General features: G+C 36.1%; 1 pseudogene; it reads right to left on the bottom strand.

Annotated features, from left to right (window-relative positions):
• Nucleotides 1-1,226: 1,226 nt before the first annotated feature.
• Nucleotides 1,227-3,655, bottom strand: LOC115964270 (annotated as a pseudogene).
• Nucleotides 3,656-14,675: the final 11,020 nt, after the last annotated feature.

The raw sequence follows: 14,675 nt of genomic DNA, 5'->3' as shown, positions 1-14,675 counted from the left end.
TTAGAGGACCTAGGATTTTTGGGCTTTGGCTCATGTTTTCAGAAGACTAAAGGTTTGGTATCGTAGTTCATGTTTTTAGAGGACCAACGGTTTCTGGATCCTGGCTCATGTTTTTAAAGGACCTAGGATTTTTGGGTTTTGGCTCATGTTTCCAAAGGACCAAAGGTTTTGGATCTTGGCTTATGTTTACAGAGGACCAAGGGTTTTTTGGGCTTTGGCTCAGGTTTTCTGAGGATCAAAGGTTCTGGATCCTAGCTCATGTTTTCAGAGGACCTAAGATTTTTGGGCTTTGGCTCGTGTTTTCAGAGAACCATAGGTTTGGGATCCTATCTCATGTTTTCAGAAGACCAAGGATATTTGGGCTTTGGCTCATGTTTTCAGAGAACCATAGGTTTGGGATCCTAGCTCATGTTTTTAGAAAACCAAGGATATTTGGGCTTTGGCTCATGTTTTCAGTGGACCAAAGGTTTAGGATCTTAGCACATGTTTTCAGAGGATCAAGGGTTTCTGGATCCTGGCTCATGTATTCAGAGGACCTAGGATTTTCGGAATTTGGCTCAAGTTTTCAAAGGACCAAAGGTTCTGGATCTTGGCTCATGTTTATAGAGGACCAATGGTTTTTTGGGCTTTGGCTCATGTTTTCAGAGGACCAAAGGTTTTGGATCTTGGCTCATGTTTTTAGAGGACCTAGGATTTTTGGGCTTTGGCTTATGTTTTCAAAGGACCAAAGGTTCTAGATCTTGTCTCATGTTTTCAGCGGATGAAGGGTTTTTTGGGCTTTGGCTCGTGTTTTCAGAGGACTAAAGGTTCCGGATCCTAGCTCATGTTTTCAGAGGACCTAGGATTTTTGTGCTTTGGCTCATGTTTTCAGAGGACCAAAGGTTTGGGTTCTTGGCTCATGTTTTCAAATGACCTAGGATTTTTGGACTTTGGCTCATGTTTTCAAAGGATCAAAGGTTTGGGATCTTGGCTCATGTTTTCAGAGGACAAAGGGTTTCTGGATCCTGGAACATGTTTTCAGAGCACCTAGGATTTTTGGGCATTGGCACATGTTTTCAGAGGACCAAAGGTTTGGGATCCTGGCTCATGTTTTTAGAAGACCTAGGATTTTTCGGCTTTGGCTCATGTTTTCAGAGGACCAAGGGTTTCTGGATCCTGACTCATGTTTTCAGAGGATCGAAGGTTAATGGATGCACATGCATACGCACAAAATATTAATGGATCAATCAAGAAGAGTGCAATGTTGGTACAAGATGGAGAGGATTTTTCTTCAATGCTGCGAGAGCATTAACTTTAGTCATGTCCAAATCTTCTCCCTATGCATTAATGGTAGGCAACCTCCAATCAAACCAACATTAAAGGTTGGCAAGCACATTTTCCAAAGAAGCAACAACAAATATCAATCCTGGGCACCCCCTTCTCCCACCTCCAAATGGGTGAAATTGGAAATTTAGACCCATGAAATCAACTGGGTTGTCTTTAAACCTCTCTGGGAAAAATTCTTCTGGCCTATCCCATAGTTTAGGGTCCCTTTGGATTGCCCATATATTGACAAACACTCTTGTTTTGGGTGGAATATCATAACCTCCAAATTGTAAACTTGCTGATGTTTCTCGAGGTACCAAAAGAGGAACTGGCGGATGTAGTCTTAGACCTTCTTTGAGGATACATTTCAAGTAATCCATTTGATTGATATCATTTAAATCTATCTTTGACTTACTGCCCACCACTCTTCTTGCCTCTTCTTATGCTCTTTTCATAATACTTGGATTTTTTATGAGCTCAGCCATTACCCATTCCAAAGTTGTTGAAGTTGTTTTGCTTCCTCCCGCAAACATGTCCTGAAATTATGAAAAAAAAAAAAAAAAAAAAAAAAACAACTTTAGGTATGTTTTCCATGGTCTTAGATTATTTCATCTAAAATGAAACTATTTTATGGTTTAGATTAAATACTACAAATTTAAATATGTATAATATTATCAATTTTATAAAATAAACTTTTAAGATACTAGAAGTGTGTTTGAGTGAGAGAGTGAGAGAAAGATACTAGTAGGATTGCTTTGAGGTTGTCATGAGTAAGCTCAAAGTCAAGCATGCCATTCTTTTGCAAATGGAGGAGAATATCCACAAAATCTCTGTCTTTCGGATGTTCATCATCACTTTTCATTGACTTGTGTTCTTCAACCACTTGATTTAGAAAAGCATCTAGTTCTCCAAAAGTGGATTTTAGACTAGCTATTTTTCCTGTAAGAATATCAATCCAACCTAGAGAAGGGAAAAAATTAAAAATCCCTCCAAAAAAAGGTAGTAAGTAGCACTGCTAACTTTCTTGGTAGTTCTGAAAACCTACCCTTACCATCCTCTTCTTCAAACTTTTTTCCAAATGCACATCTAGTAACGATGTTCTTTGAGGTTTCAATCAAGAACTCACTTAGATTAATAGAAACATCTTTCAGGCATGAGTCACGTACTTTATTGATCAATATAGAAACTTCTTTTTCCCTTGTATTCTGGAACGATTGCACTCTTTTGAGGGTCAAAAGTTCAAGGACACAAATTTTCCTTACTTACCTCCAATACTCACTGTAGGGTGCGAACACTAGGTCTGTGCATCCATAAAGTAAGAAATTGGTAGCTGTGGTTTTTGACCGGTTTGAGAAAACTATGTCATGTGTTGTCGTCATTTCGCTTGTCATATCTGCAGATGATATCACAAGGGTTGGAGCATGGCCAAAGTAGAAGAACATTACAGGGCCATACTTCTTAGAGAGGGCTTGAAGAGAACGGTGCGGAAGTGAGCCAAGCTTGTGAAGGTTGCCAATGATTGGTAGCTTTGGTGGGGATGATTGGGTTTTCCACTACTTCTAATGCATTTGAAAACATATAAAAATGAGTGAAGGAAAAGAAGAGGGAGGAGGGGAATGAAGGTTATTTTGTGTAGTTCTTGCCATCATTGTTGTAATAACGATAGAATAGCCATTTTCTCTTTTTATGTTTTTACCGCGATGCAAACTAACAACCCATTCACAAGATATATATGGAAACCTTGGGAGTGGTTAATTGTGGAGTTAATACAATATATAAGGATACTTCAACTATAATTCAATGATTGTAGGTCAAATTATATTATATCATTCACTCAATTTTATCATGTTTATCTAGTGGGAGACTACACTCAATCTTATATACAAAAATCTTGCTAGACTTTCATTAATTTCTTGCAAGATTAGAAGTAGTGGGATAGGCTTTTTCATATTTTTAATTGATTAAAGTACTTGATAATTCAACTGAACGGACACCATTATGATTTGGGAAGGTGGGGAGGTTTTTTTAAGTAAAAAGGTTCCCTCATGGGAGCCATTTAATTAGATGTTGAGTACAAAACTTGACTTGCAGAACTTTTTGTCATGTCGGTGTTTCTTCCTCAAAGTTTATGCTGAATTTTATGGCATTTAAGTATCGTATTAGACCTGCCCCCTAAGCTTGCATAGTGAATAATTGGATTCCATTATCTTCCATTAATTATTAGCACTTGCCCAATTATTGAAAGAGTTGATACACCATGAAACATGTTGTACAGGGAACGATTAACCATAGATTCGCAAGTCAGTGGGGACACCAGCAGATTATTGGCTGTTAGGTCGAGGGAGGCCATGGAGACTGAGTCAGAGATGAACCCACATCAAGGCTAAGGGAACTGCTTGGGGCCTCCAAATAAGTCTAAAATCACACCAAACCTTACAACATGAGGTGAAAAGTTGTTAATAGTGAATAATAAAAATAGTATCAGTGTTGAACTCATATGAAAATCAATAACTACCTACCAACGAAACAATTATGTAAATTGTTGTGTAAATTACTTAGTAAAACCATTATGTATGTAGTATTATTCTTAGGCCCTCCCTCCTTTTGTTTTCTTCCCAAATTTTATTTTATAATAAATATGCATATAAATATTTCAGTTGTCTTTCTAAGAATTCAGTAGTCTAGAATATGTTTGGTTAGGCAATTTGGGAGCCTGAAAGTGCGTTTTTACACCCAAAACACCATTTTACAACAGCAATTCTTCATAGTTTTTTTTTTTTTTTTTTTTTTTTTTTTTTTTTAATTTTAAATTTTAAATTTTATTATTATTATTATTTTTTTTTTTTTTACAAATGCTCATTTCCAAAACATCATTTTGTAATAGTTTATACAAACACACTCTAAATATGTTTTAAAAACAGATATGGTAGACTAGCCCATAGCTTGTAGGGCTCCTCTAAATATTTGTGTTAACATAAAAGTTTTTTTTTTTTTTTGGTTAAAGAAAAAATATTTCTATGTTTTTGGTATTTTATGTATCTAAATCCATTAGGGAAAAAAATTCCTAATCAACTACAAATTATGGGCAAACTGAGAAATAAGATGCTAAAAGATTTCAAGCAAGATTAATCTTTTATTTCTATTCTAAGGCAGTTTCTTGCATGTGTGTGTGTGTCGCTTTCTATTTCTTTCACTATATTTTATGTTTTTTTTTTTTTTCCTTCTCCAAAATTTTGATAGCAATAGTAGTAGATCCAAAGCACAAATATATATATATATATATATATATATATATATATTAAATTTAATTCCTCATAATTTCTTTCTCAATTGTGACAAGTGATTCATAAGGATTAGAAGATCAACAAAATACGAACTTGTTTATAGAATTGTTACACTTGTAAGCTAAAGGCCTTCAAACAAGATTAATCTTTGATTACAATTCCAAGGTAGTTTCTTGCTTTTATGTGTGTTTGTGTGTCTCTTTCTACCTTTTTTTTCACTATATTTTATGTCAGTTTTATTTTCTTTTCATTATTTTGATGAGGATCGTAGCACACATGTACATATGTTTTTTATTCATCTTATTGAATTGTGCCAAGTACTAGTTTATAAGGATTAAAAGATCAACAAACTACCACTACCCACGTACTTTCAATATAATAATATCACACCAAACAAGTGGAGTTTCTCTGGAAGAGGGCACGGCATGCCAAAACCCTAGCTTTCAGTAGAATGTTTTAGTGCCTACACAGGAGGGAGGCTGTTTCTAGTTATTCCTATCGTACTTTGTGTGCAGTGAGGAGAGTAAGTGCTAGTTTTCTGTTGACAGTGATGGAGAAGTTGTTAGGTTCATGGGAGAAGCTGTCGCTCTCGGAATCTGAGGGGAATAAGTTTGTAGTCAGAGATGAACCAGGAGTGGGTGAATTCTTGTTGGCAGCGAAATTTTATACCAAGCGAGTTCTGAACATGGAGGCTATCGCAAAGACTTTCACCTTGTTATGTAAGACCAGAAAGGGGTTTGAAATTAGGGATATGGGGGATCACATGGTTTTGTTTGTCTTCCCTGAGGCATCAGATATTGAGAGGATTCTGCAGGGGGAGCCTTGGACGTTCGATAAACATTTGGTTGCTCTGAAAAGGATGGATACGAATGAAGATATTACAAAGCTGGATTTTAGTGTGACTCGCTTCTGGGTGCAGATTCATGATCTACCCTTACGGAGCTTCTCATTGGCAGTAGCGAAAGAGATTGTTTCAATAGCTAGCAATGTAGATTCAAGAGTATCGGAGGAAGGGAGTGGGAATGCCTTTAACTTCATGCGACTGAGGGTTGCAGTAGATACAACCAAACCCATGTGTCGAGGTCGCAAGATTGCTATGGCAAATGGCAAGGAAGGTTGGGTAAGCTTCAAGTATGAGAGGCTTCCCAATATATGCTACTGGTGTGGCATGTTGACGCACAGCGATAGAGACTGTCCACTATGGGAACAAAGCAGAGGATCTTTGAGAGGAAGGGACTAGCAGTTTGGGGCGTGGCTGCGTGCTTCAACACCAAACTTGTCGCGGCGAATAGTGATCCGAGTGGCGGGGATAGAGGATGATGAACGCAGGGATGATGATGTTCATAACAGAGACACCGAGGGACTAAAATCGATGCCGGAGATAGATGGCGATGAGGATACGGAACAGGGAGGGGAGTCCGGTGCTGATTCGATGGGTGATCTCCCTGTCATTAATGCTATTCCGCAAAATCTGAAAGGCAGTAATGGGACCAATACAGATATAGAAACAAATTCGAATAATTCAACGGTTTCAAATTTGGTCCACAACGTACAGGATGCGGATTTTCTGGAGCAGTTAAAGGGCATTGATGATGATTTGAAGAAATATGATAACGTAGAGGGGATTAAGGAAACATAGGTTGCAAAAAGTTTAGAGGAAGGCTTAGGGCAATCAACGAAGCAGAATTTAAGTGGGCTTAAGTCTTTGGGCTTGGACTTAAGTTTGGTTAAGGCCCACGATGAAGGAAAAATAAAACCAAGAGGTTGGGTCCGTAGAGATAGAGTTATTAGTGAGCCCATAGTGCAATGTCCATCTTTGTTAACAAAGAGAACAAACAGAGATGAGGAAGACGAAGATAGGGTACTGGAGGTGAGTAAGAAGAAGATGACCAAGGAAAATACAATGACAACGGTGGAGGTTGATTCCCAGCCCCGCCGGCACCAATGATTCTTTTAGCATGGAACTGCTGGGGGCTTGGGAACCGCCGAGCAGTTGGTGAGCTTGTAGACATAGTGCAAGCAAAAGGTCCTGCGATCGTGTTTTTATCGGAAACATGGTCGGATAGAGAACATATGGAATGGGTTCGGTGTCAACTGAAGTTTGATGGGTGTTTTACAGTCTCTAGTAACGGAAGAGGGGGAGGATTGGCTATGTTATGGAGGGATGAAGATGTAGTATGGGTTGACAATTTCTCCAATTATCACATTAATGTCATTGTGCATGGACGTACGGAGAATGCATGGCGCTTGACGGGATTCTATGGGGAGCCTAAGATATCTAGAAGAAGTGAAGGATGGAATATGTTACGCATGCTATGTTCAAAACCAAAACTTCTGTGGTGTGTTGTCGGTGATTTTAATGAATTATTGGAGGTGAGTGATAAGAGTGGAGGGGTGCCACGGTCCCATAATCTCATGCAATCTTTTTGGGAAATGTTAGATGAAGGTGGCTTCGTTGATTTAGGGTACACAGGTCCAGACTTTACGTGGCATGGAAGACGGAGGGGTGAGTTCATAGGGGAGCAGCTAGACAGAGGTGTTGCCAACTACGAGTGGTTAGATTGTTTCCCAACGGGTAGAGTTGAACACCTCCACTGCTTCATGTCTGATCATAGACCTTTGTTACTTAACCTTGATCCAAATGGGGAGAGCCAAAGATGGAAGCGTAAGCCATTTAGGTTCAAAGCGATGTGGACGACGAACCCAGGGTGCAGCAACATAGTGGCTAGAGCATGGGCAACTCATGCGGTAGGCACTCCTATGCACATAGCAACTGTGAAGCTCAAAAAATGCAAGAAGAGTTTGAAAAAGTGGAGTCAGCAACATTTTGGGAATGTGAAGAAACAGATAAAGGAAACAAAGGAACTTCTGTGGCAGGTAGAAGCTAAATCGGTCAATGATGGAAATTATCAGGACGTGGTAGCACTAAAGGCAGAGCTAAATGAGCTTTATGACAAAGAAGAACAGATGTGGCATCAAAGGTCCAGAGTTCAATGGCTGAAAAGTGGAGATAGGAACACCAAGTTCTTTCATGGAACTGCTACTCAAAGAAAACGAAGAAATTTCATCAAGGGACTCAGGGAAAATTGTGGAGTTTGGCAAACAGAGGAAGTAGTGATTTCAAAGATGCTTGTTGATTTCTATGCGGGTTTATTCACAACATCAAATCCACATAATTTAGAGAGCATTTTAGAAGGTGTCCAAGAGGTGGTAACGTCAGAGATGAATGCCAAGCTCACAGCCCCATACACAGGAGAAGAAGTAGAACGCGCCATAAAAGATATGGCTCCCCTAAAAGCCCCTGGACCGGATGGTATGCCTCCACTCTTTTATCAAACTTATTGGTCAGATGTGGGAATGGATATTACTCAAGCTGTATTATCTCGCCTTAATTCTGGATCTATTTTAAAATCAATAAATCACACTTTTGTTGCTTTGATTCCAAAAGTTAAAAATCCAAAAAGAGTGTCAGAGTTTAGACCTATAAGTTTATGCAATGTGATTCACAAAATTGTCAATAAGGTTATAGCAAATAGGTTAAAACCTATGCTAAATAAGATCATCTCAGAAACTCAAAGTGCTTTTGTTGCGGAGAGGTTGATTACTGATAACATTTTGATTGCTTATGAATCATTGCATCATATGAAGACAAGTTGTACAGGCAAAACATGTTTCATGGCCCTAAAACTTGACATGAGCAAGGCGTATGACAGGGTGAAGTGGGTTTTCTTGGAAAAAATTCTGTTAAAGTTGGGTTTTCACAGATCTTGGGTGTTGCTAATTATGGAGTGCATCTCTACGGTGTCCTATTACATCTTGGTGAATGGGTAACCTCAAGGAATGATTTCACCAACTCGAGGAATTAGACAAGGGGATCCTTTGTCTCCTTATCTATTTCTCTTTTGTGTAGAAGGTCTAAACTCTATTCTAAGAAGAGCAGCAGATAATGGAGAGATTCATGGTTTCTCACTTTGTAGAAGGGGACCGAAGCTAACCCATCTCTTTTTTGCAGATGATTGCCTTTTATTTTGTAGGCCCACCTTGGAGGAATGTGAGAAAATAAAAGAACTCCTAGCCACCTACGAAGCGGTATCAGGTCAAGTAGTGAATAAGGAAAAGACTACTCTTTTCTTTAGCAAAAACACAGGTGAAGCTACCCAAAAAGCAATCAAGGAGTCTCTTGGCCTTCCAGCAATCCAGCATTATGATAAATATTTGGGATTACCTTCAATTGTTGGAAGAAATAAGAAGGCATGCTTTACCCAAATTAAAGAACGCATTTGGTCCAAAATGCAAGGATGGAAAGAAAAGTTACTTTCACAAGTCGATAGGGAGATTATGATAAAGGTTGTTATCCAATCAATTCTGGCATACTCAATAAGTGTATTTAAGCTTCCGGTTAACCTATGTAAAGACATTGAGGCAATGATCCGAAAGTTTTGGTGGGGGCAAGGAGAAACAAAGAAGATTCATTGGGTGAAATGGAGTACTTTATGTTCATCCAAAGCAGTAGGTGGTATGGGCTTTCGTGGTATTCAAAATTTTATCAAGGCAATGCTAGCAAAGTAGGTTTGGTGGCTGTACCACAAAAGGGACACTTTATTATACAAAGTCCTAAGTGCAAAATATTTTCCGAAGGGTAGCATCTTGGAGGTCCCTATATCTTCGAATGGGTCGTATGCATGGAAAAGTATTTTACAATCTAGAGAGGTGATCTTAAAAGGTGCTGTCTAGAGAGTGGGAGATGGGCACTCTATTAATATATGGGAGCATCAGTGGCTTCCGAAACCTGGAAGAGGTAAGATAGTTTCACCAAGAGTGGATGCAAGTGTTGAGAAAGTCTCTGATCTTTTCTATCCTAACACCACGGACTGGAATATTGAGTTGCTGGAGAGCTCCTTTTATCCATGGGAGGTGGAGACAATAAGGAGAATTTACGTGAGCAAGTTGCATCAAGTGGACTATCTTTTATGGCCTTTGTTGCCTGATGGGAGTTACACGGTCAAGACAGCTTACCATATGCTTGCATCTGAGGTGCTTTATTCCTCTCCTTCTTCCTCTGGTGGGATGGCTGGGAATGTGTGGAAAAGAATTTGGAAGATCAGAACTCCCCAAAAAATCAAGCACTTCATTTGGAGAGCGACAAAGGACTCACTACCCTCAAAGCAAAACTTGGTACGCCGGCAAATCCTAATGGACGAGACTTGTTCTTTTTGTGATGATCACCAGGAAACGATTCTTCACGTGTTATGGCTTTGTGACCATGCGAAGACAGTTTGGAAGTCGTGTTTCTGCTTCGCAAAACTGTATCAGAGGGTGTTTCGATCTTTCTTGAATCTCTTTGAGGCCATTTTGGAGCTGTGTTCTGCCTTCAACGTGGCTGTTTTCGTCACAACCGCATGGAGTCTATGGCAGTGTCGGAATAGGCTTCGCGAGCACCAGCCAACGTGGCCACTTCATGAGGTCCACAAACGAGCGAAGAAGATGGTGATGGAATATTTGGATGTCCAAACACAGGTCTTTAGTCCAGTTTCATGATCACCTTGGGCTGGCTGGTCCCCACCACCAGAGGGTGTTTACAAAGCAAACTTTGATGCGGCTTTGTTTGAGCATTGCAACTGTGCCGGACTTGGAGTGGTGGTGAGGAACTATAATGGCGAAGTTATAGCAGCTTTGAGCCAAAGAATCACGCTACCACATTCAGTAGAGCAAGCTGAAGCGCAAGCGGCAAGTCGAGCCGTTACAATGGCTAAGGAGCTGTGTCTGTCTCAGATGGTTTTTGAAGGAGATTGCCAAAAGGTTATTGCAGCCATAAACTCGACGGGAGCATGCCATACTCTGTTCGGCCATATTATAGAAGAGATTCGTTGTCTTAGTTCTACTCTGGTTACTAGTTGTTTTGTGCACACTCGTAGGGAGGGTAATAAAATAGCCCATGCCCTAGTTAGAAGAGCAGTTCTAACTGCAGATATTGATGTCTGGGTAGAAGAGCTACCCAGTGATATGGATTATGTATTCCATTATGAAATTATTCAATAAAACTCGCTTACTTCTTTCTCAAAAAAAAAAAAAAAAAAAAAAAAAAAAAAAAAAAAAAAAAAAGGAAGAAAAAAGATCAACAAACTATGAAAATGTTTTAGACTAGTTACAAGTGTAGTTATTCTTATTGTTTCTACTTCAACTATAATACGAAATTATTTAGTTATTAATATTGTTAAAACTAGGCTTTGAAACCAAAATGAAGGTTATTTTGTAAATGAATATACAATGATTTTCAGTTAATATGAAATTAACCATAGATTATTTTTGGGATATAAAAGAATTCCAAATTCTATTTTGACTAATGATTGCTTTAAAATGTATTAAAAAAAGTTATATTATGCTTTATCTATTCTATAATATCTATTAGGATTGCCTCTTTGATCTGGGTTTTCTAAAGGTCAAAAATACATCATCGAATAATCTATGACTTTTCCGACAAATATTTTGGGAATAGAGTCAATAATGTTACAAGATTCTCCATAAAATTTACTAGACTTTTATGTGGTTCGAAAATATCATCATCAATAAACAATAAATTCTTTTAGAAGTAGGGTAAAAAACGTCAAGTATCAAATTTCAAAAAACAAGTTTCTAGCTTCACTCCTCCAAAAAACGTGAACAAACTCAGCCATTCTCCTATCAGTACCGAATTTCTTCACCTCACGTCTCACACTTTTCTCACTCCACACACCAAATTCACATTCACCCAAATTGCAAAACCAACCAGCCAGAACCATTTTGTGAAAAATCCGGTACAATCAATATTGATCTAGAAAGGTATGTAAAATTTAAATTTTGGTAGCATTCTCTTTTGAAATACTGTACTGAAAAAAAAAAAAAATTTTAATTTTGGTAGCAGTTTCTTTGAAATTGACAAAGTGTTCATCTCATCCACTGATTTTTTTTTTTTTTTTTTTTTTTTTTTTTTTTTTTTGGAAAAAAAAACACAGAAGTCATGGGATTTTTTGCTAGAGACTTTTTTGTGACAAAGCTGCACAATCAACACTGCTGAACATGAAGCCATGAAGGTATGCAACAATAAACTTTAAATTTTGGTAGCATTATCCTTTGCGTTTTTTTTTTTTTTTTTTTTTTGTGATTTAAGTTTTACTGTGAGAACGGCTCCAAATTTTTTTTTTCTTTATCATCATTGACAGCATGAAAGCAAAAAGAGAAGAAGGAATAAACCAAAAGAATAAAAAATGAAAATATAAAAGAGTCACGTTTATTTAAAAAAAAAAAAAACTGTAGTGTGCGTATTTTTTTTATTAAAAAAGAAGAGTCACGTTTAAAAAAAACTAAAATATAAGCATTTATTATTTCTTTAAGAACAAATAAACGAACAAATTAATCTAATTTAAAGAGCAAAACCGAATATATAGAAGAGTCACGTTTAAAAAAGAACAGTAGTGTGCGTAATTTTAAAATATTAAAAAAAAAAAAACAGAAAAATAAGAGGAGACATTTTTTTTAACTAAAATGTAAGCATTTTTTTAGGATAGTTCCAAAAGTTGTAAACTAACAATTTCTAGCGATTATTTGTATTTTCAAAAAAAAAAAAAAAACGATCAAATTTAAGAACAAAGCTTAGAAGAGTCATTTTTATAAAAAAGAATTGTAGTGTTCGTAATTAAAAAAGAAAAAAGAAAAGAAGAGACACATTTAAAAATAATGTATAAGCATTTAATTCTTTTTAAAAAAGAGAAAGAAATAAAGATCAATGAAGATGATTTGAACTCCCTCAAAAAAAAAAAAAAAATGAAGATGATTTGAACTTGAAGCGTGAGGAGCGTGAGTTTTTTGTTTTTAAATAAGCGGAGTCACATTTATGAACTCTTCAAAAAAAAAAAAATTAACGGCCCAGAAAGAAAAAAAAAAATAATAAAACATACACATTGAGTAATATTTTATATTTATGCCATTTTATTATAAAATAATAAAATATGCATACCTGTTCAATATGTGTGGGGATTTGGTGGCAGACATGAATTGCATGTGCTGTGACATTTGATTGTGAGTATTTTAAGAACTACTTTTCATTAAATAAGCCGTATTTTTTTTTTCCTTTTCTTTCTTTACGAGATTGAATTATTCACAATTTTGTTGAATTGCATTAAGGCCAACGTGGATCAGCCAATTTGGATGAGTTCGGTGAGAGAACTGTATGACTTTGAGGACAATATAAAGTTGTTGTCATTTATGTAGTTTAATTTAAAGCGTTTTTCATTAATGCAGTTGTTAAAAATTAGGTCAAAAAAAGAAAGACCCTAATTAATTATGTTTGTATCTATTAATATGTGTAAGGACTTGGTTTAGGTTCAGTGCATCCAATGCACTGGACCCAGTCAGATAGTAACATGTATTTAAAAGTGGACATATGTTATCATCTTAACAAGTCAAATACTACTAAACACTAGACCTACGTGTAATATTCACATTCTCTTAATAAACAATTAGCCTCCACACGTGTGTTGTGTTAGCAGCTCTTCCATTTTTTTTCCCTGAAGTACAAAATTTTCCATTAATCATAATTAGAGATTTTGTACTTTGCCAAAAAAAAAAAAAAATGTAAAAGCCTCTAAGCACGTTCAACATGCATGTGTAAAGGCGTGTGTGTATATATATATTAGTATGTTTTTCATTTTTGAATTATAATTTTCATAGTACATAATTTCTAGAGTATTTTTCATTTGAATTATATTTTTCATTCTTTAGCCCTTCTAAGCTAAAATTTTTCTTATGTCTTTAGATGAGTTTATTTGTTTATTTTTAATTTGTTTATAGAGTTTTATGGTCTCAGTTAAGGGAAGATTTGAAAGGTAGTGTCGGATTTTAATTTTTATGGCTTTTCAGGTTAAGAAGAAGGGCAATCTTATCATTTGCGTGGGTTTTTAGGGCCTTTCCGTTATAATCTCAAGAAAATAGTGTGTAATGTGGGAAGCATGCCCTCAACTAAAAGGCAGTTTATTCCCAAAAAACAATGATGTGATTGCGGCTACGGAGATTGAGTCCGATATGGATCCACATTGAGGCTACGGGAGCTGCTCCTGGCCCTTATGCTCCTCCCCCCTCTTTTCTCCCCAAATTTTATTTTTATAATAAAAATATAAATAAAAATATTTGATTTTGTCTCCCAAAGAATTAAACTAGTCTAAAGAACTAGAAAATAAAATGAAAAGAAATAAATGATAGGCTAGCTAGCCAACTTGTGGCTCTCCTCTAAATAATTATTATTTCTTAACATAAAACGTTTTTCGCAAGAAATTTTGTTTTCTAAGGTATTTAGTTTCTTGCTTTTTTGTGTGTTTGTGTGTCTGTGTCATTTTTTTATCACTATAGTTCAGTTTAATTATTTTTTCATCCAAAATTTTGACGGAGAATGTAATAGATCCATAGTACACACACACACACATATATATATATATATATATATTTTTAATAATAAATTTATCATCATTTCTTTTTGAATTGTGCCAAGTAGTTCATAAGGATTAAAAGATCCACAAACTATGAGCTTGTTTATAGAATGGTTTCACTTGTAGGTTAATGGTTTTCAAGCAACATTATCTTTTATTTCTATTCTAAGGTTGTTTCTTGCCTCTTAGTGTGTGTTTGACTCTCAATTTTTTATCACTATATTTCATTTTAGGTTTTTTTCCCTTCAAAATTTTGATGTGAATCTTAGTAGATCTGAAGCATAGATATGTTTTCTTTATTCATCATCATTTCTGTTTCAATTGTGCCAAGGGGGTTAGTAAGGATTAAAAAATCAACAACTACAAATTTGTTTATAGAGTGGTTACACTTGTTTTATCTTCTTGTTTTTACTTTAACTACGATACAAAATTTTTCTAGTTATTAATATTGTCAAAACTAGGATTCTCGACAAAAATGAAGATTATTTTGTAAAGGAAAAAAAATCAATTATAAATTATTTTTGGGATTTTAAAAAATAGTAATCAATTTAAAATGTATTGAGAAAAAATTATTTTATTTTATTTTTTAAATATTTGTTTAACACATAATGGATACTAATTTAATTTT

Source organism: Quercus lobata, chromosome 10 (genome assembly GCF_001633185.2).
Source record: "Quercus lobata isolate SW786 chromosome 10, ValleyOak3.0 Primary Assembly, whole genome shotgun sequence".
Lineage (NCBI taxonomy): Eukaryota > Viridiplantae > Streptophyta > Magnoliopsida > Fagales > Fagaceae > Quercus > Quercus lobata.
This window is presented reverse-complemented; position numbering and strand designations above follow the sequence as displayed.